The sequence below is a fragment of the Lactuca sativa genome, chromosome 5, assembly GCF_002870075.4.
Source record: "Lactuca sativa cultivar Salinas chromosome 5, Lsat_Salinas_v11, whole genome shotgun sequence".
Taxonomy (NCBI): Eukaryota; Viridiplantae; Streptophyta; class Magnoliopsida; order Asterales; family Asteraceae; genus Lactuca; species Lactuca sativa.
Genome location: NC_056627.2, coordinates 275179335 through 275184239, shown reverse-complemented (window position 1 = coordinate 275184239; position 4905 = coordinate 275179335). Strand labels below are relative to the sequence as shown.

The 4905-nt window shown below is 29.7% G+C and overlaps 1 long non-coding RNA gene across 4 annotated transcripts; it reads left to right on the top strand.

Moving 5' to 3' along the window:
• Positions 1–518: 518 nt before the first annotated feature.
• LOC111878852 (uncharacterized) lies at positions 519–3735 on the top strand. 4 transcript variants are annotated; one of them, XR_002845952.3, is made up of 10 exons: positions 520–793; positions 881–949; positions 1033–1111; positions 1218–1339; positions 2199–2400; positions 2579–2784; positions 2884–3049; positions 3134–3185; positions 3273–3431; positions 3515–3735. It is a non-coding gene; the product is annotated as an uncharacterized LOC111878852 (long non-coding RNA). The 4 variants fall into 4 exon arrangements; XR_006192870.2 differs by having other exon boundaries at positions 519–793; positions 1218–1279; positions 2199–2784; XR_002845951.3 differs by having other exon boundaries at positions 2199–2784; positions 3273–3351.
• The last annotated feature ends 1170 nt before the right edge of the window (positions 3736–4905 follow it).

Here is a 4905-nt window from a genome sequence, read left to right as displayed (position 1 = left end):
TTAACAACTATATAAATATATTTATTCATCGTTTTTTTGTATTTATTTCGAATTTCTACTTTAAAAAATGCTTAATATTTACACTTTTATATATAATTTTTTCACACCTAGTAATTTTATCAAATATGTATCTATTAATTTAATTCATCTTTAATCATTGATTGCTTTAAAAGAAAATAATTAAGTTATCCTTATATTCGTGTAATATTTAATAAAAACTCTTTCATATAGTTTGTAATTATTTAAACACATGTAATATTTATAAAAGAAAGTACTTAACAATAATATTAAAAAAAATATATATAAAATGATATACATAATTAAAATCATTATTATCAAATTTAGAGTTGAATGATTATTATGTGTATAGTTATAAAAAATGGAAAATGATATTAATTAAATATACCATAAAAGCTTAAAACTGTTAGCTGCAGTAACTTTTCTTCTTTTTCATAAATTGACACGAGACTTTTCTTTTGTGTTTTTTTTAACATGGAAGTATTCTCCTTTCTTATTTTGCCGCGCATGAAAGTCTTCTCTTTTCTTATTTTGCCCTTGTAACTTGTGCTCTCTTCCTCAAAGTCTATTGCCGCCTCTCATTCTAGACCGCCATATTTTCCGATTCTTATATTTTCTTCTTTTATCTGTTTTGATTGTGCCGCCCTTCTCCTCCAATAAGAATCTCCACCGCCATTGACTGCGTCTCTGAATATGTTCCTCATGCTTATCGAATTTCTTCACTTGATAACTCCTCCGCTCTATTCCCATTGTTGCATTCCAATCGAACGATGAGGTCGACTTCTACTACTTCTTCTCACTATTTCAGTTTATTCCAATTTCGTTTTATCTCGGCTTTTAATTATTTGGTTTTAAGAAACAGGTAGCAGTCGATCTGAACCCTAGAAATCGGTTTGTTCACCATATGGTTGACTATGGTTTAATCAGCCAGGTACCGATGCCCTTTCTTTCATCTTTGGTTTTCTCAGTTTCATAAGTTAGGGTTGAGTTTTGGGCTTATGATGTGATTTTCAGTGTACAAACGTTTAATCAGCCAGGTACCATTGCCCCTTACTATTTGGGGTTGCTTTCTTATTTCTCGTCTTCGTAGCAGGTATGATTTCATTGTTTCTAATTCTATCTATCTGTCTTCCAAACTCGATTGCTTCAAAAATTTAGTGATGATTTCTCTTATCATGTCATTTGTGTATGTTTCCTAGGGCTAAATTGAGAATGGAAAGAAAACAAATATTGCCCAGGAAGAGAGAGAAGGGAGATGGAGGTTGTCTTCATCTCGCTCTCAATAAATCAAAAAATAAAGAAAACAAATACCTCTTGCAACGTATGTATTGTATCACTATTCATCTCTTTAGATCTTGATTTTACCATTGTGTGCGACTGTGTCAGACTACATATGTATTATTCTTGAATTCTACATGCTCACCATGTCATCACATAAGAAACCCACCAGATCAGTTGCCCATTTACTTCATACAATCTTTATGAGATATTTCTATTGGTACATGTTTTTAAGTAGATGTTGATACGTTACTGCACTATAACACAAATAAATAAAAATACAATAACAAACGTTACTGTTCCATAAAAACTTGATTATTACATAAGAATAGGGTAGAAGTTGTACATTTTTGTTTCTCTTTGTAATTATTCCATAGAAGCTGTACATTTACACAAATAAATGTAACTATAGTAACTTTTTCCCCTCTTTCTCTTCTTATACATTCCATAACTTCAATCTCCATTTTTTATTTCTGTCCCTAATTTTGGATATTCAATCATCTGCACATATTGATGCGCTCTTAACCGACACGTTTGTGACTAAAATAAAAAGGGTAATCGTGTAAATTGTTGTTGACTTATTTTTTTCATCGTTATCTCTATGAAGATTTCAAATTGAAAAACACTCAACACCTATGACATAAAAACTCAGAGTTGTGTTGTTTTTTTCCTTTTCACCATCGCGTTTGCTCAGTTCCTTCTCTCACGTTGCATAAATTACTGTTACCCCGTCTCATTTTTGGGTGAACTGGTTAAATATATGCATAAATTAGTTTATAATAACTAAATACATGCATAAAATTGGATGATTTGGTCTTTTTATGTGAATATGCTTGATGAAATTGACAACTTCATGAAAGTTCCACAACATCTGATCAATTTTACAACTATATGTGATATAGGAGTTTGGCCAAATCAAGCAGCTGTTCCAGCCTCCAGGGTATTGGAAAGCTACAGGGGACAAATAAAGTGCATTTGTTGAAAATTTGATCTGAAAACATTGATCCTGCTATTTGTGAGACAAGACGAAGAAAAGGATGGGACAATTACATAGGAAGCTATCAACGCTGGTTATGCTATATTTGAGACACAAGTATTATTGAGGTTAATTTTAGTTTGGATTCTATGTATACAAGTAGTATTGGTATTGATCATATATGTTAAAGTTAGATCTTTTTTTTTTATTTTGATTTGTTTTTAATTTTTATTTATGTTTAATTCAATCTATGTTCATCTGTCACCACCATTGTCGCCTGCTCTCTCCTTCGACGACACTTCCCAGTCTACATCAGTTAAGTCATCTTCTAATTCTAACCCAACTCCTGAGAAGTTGAAAGATTCAAGTTTTCTTTGGACATCTGGATGATGTTCTTGATTTGTCTTGGTCCAAACCACACCATTTATTGTCATCTTCAATGGACAAAATTGTGTGGTTGTGACAGTTGACTAGCAATTCATGTTTGAAGATCTTTTCACACAATGACTATGGTAAGCAAATACATATAAACAATTAAGTTTATATATGTATTATTGTATATATATCTCTTTATGAAGTATGATTACTAAGGGTGTATCTTTTTAATACAGTAACTTGCATCCAATTCAATCCTGTTGATGAGAGATGCTTCATTAGTGGATCACTTGATTCCAAAGTCCGGATTTGGAGTATTCCTGATCATCAGGTCGTTTATTGGAATGATATGCAATTATGCATGAAATGGTCACTGTTGCTTGCTATACACTAGGCAGTCAGGTTGACATACAATGTTGACCATTTTTTAATAATATTTATGGTTTCGTATTTTTGTCCGACATATATTTTTATTGATTCATGAAGGTTGCATTAGTTGGGTCCTACAAAGGGAGTTGCTGTTTATATGACACAACTGGTACTTATATTTTTATGTTCAATTTTTTATATTTTTTTAAATTTTTTTCCTGTTTTCAAGTGTTGGTAACTTTTATTTACTTTTTAGAAAATAAATTACAACAGAAAGTGAGGTTAACATGCAGAACAGAAAAAAGTCACGCCACAAAAAGATCACCGGTTTTCAGGTGAAAATTAAGAGTTATTATAACGGCTTTTGGTTGTATCATGTTGAAATGACCAAAATACCCTTTACAGTTTGCTCAAGGTACTCCATCGGAAGTGCTAATCACTTTTTAAAAGCAAAACGAGTTTTATTTACTATCTTTGTTGATGGTAATTATTCTACAGGAAGGAAACTACATTGTTGAAGTCCGGTGCATGGAGGTTGATTGCAGACATTATTCTAATCAAAGGATCTTATGCATGTAGACCCTCTCTTCTTTTCACTATCTTTCGGTTCCAGAAGTGAACGTATGTTGTTTCATCAATGCAGTTGTAATGAATGTGAATATAAATTAAGTTCATAGTGTTTACTATCAAAATAAACGACTTTTGTACACAAAAGAAAACCATTCTCTACTTAACACAACCCCATTTTTAAAGTGAAGTGAACCAAATACAAAACAAAAATCCATCAACGTTTAGGTAAACTTCATCCAACCTAGCGCCAACGATGCATCTAATTCCTACTAGTTTGGTATTGAAGATTAAAACAAAACAAATTAATAAGCTAAAAAATAATAAGTATTTGAAAGTTAAACAAGGCGATGCTTGTTATTTTAGAGTCAAAACGCTTGCAGGATGCGGACCACATCTACAAACATCCGTAGAAGAAGAGGTAGACCAAATGTTTGCAATCTGTAAGAAGAAGACTCTTTGCTTTTTAACTTCTACAAACTGTCGAAATAGACTAAAATTTAAATAAATTGATTCAATACCAAAATTTAAATAAATATAGTTTAACAACATTGAAATAAAATAACAATTACAGTTCAAGACTCTCTTTAGTAAACCTATTTTAGTAATTTTATATTTTGTACAACCTTTTTTAAACGTTGTCAATAACTATTTGAATCTAATTTACAACTCTTATAAAAAAAATACAATCTAATGAAGCTAAAAAAATATAAGTATATAAAAAATTTGGACGTTAAAAAAATATAAGTAAAACATATTAGCAAAAACATAAGCTATAAAAAACATTTTGAAACTTTTTTTTTGAAACCTCTAAAAAGAAATTATCTTTGTTAAACACTTTAAATAACATTTTAAAATTTTAAAACATTTTTATTTCGTTTTTCTCAACATTTCTATGTTGTAGAAAAAAATTAAAATAGATGTAATTTAAAAAAAAAAGCTTGTGAAAAAGTTTAAATATATTATAAATAAAGATTGTAAGAAAAGTTATAAAGATTAAGTAAAAAAATCCAAAATAATCAAAAACATTTAAAGTGTTATAAAAAATATAAAAAACCTTATAAAAAAGTTATAAAATGGTAGTGAACAAATATGTAAAATAAGTCTATAAAAAATTGTAGAAAAAGTTTTAACAAGTTGTAAAAAATTAATATTGGAAAATTTTTCTATAAAAAAAATTCGGACCAAATTTTTAGGGTTTTATATTTTTCTTTGTTTTGTATAGGTCTGCGAGAAATGTCTTTCCGCCTCAAGACATTGGTCCATGTCTTTACTTGCGTAGATGTTTTTACATTTGTAGTATTTTAAGAAAACAAATATAC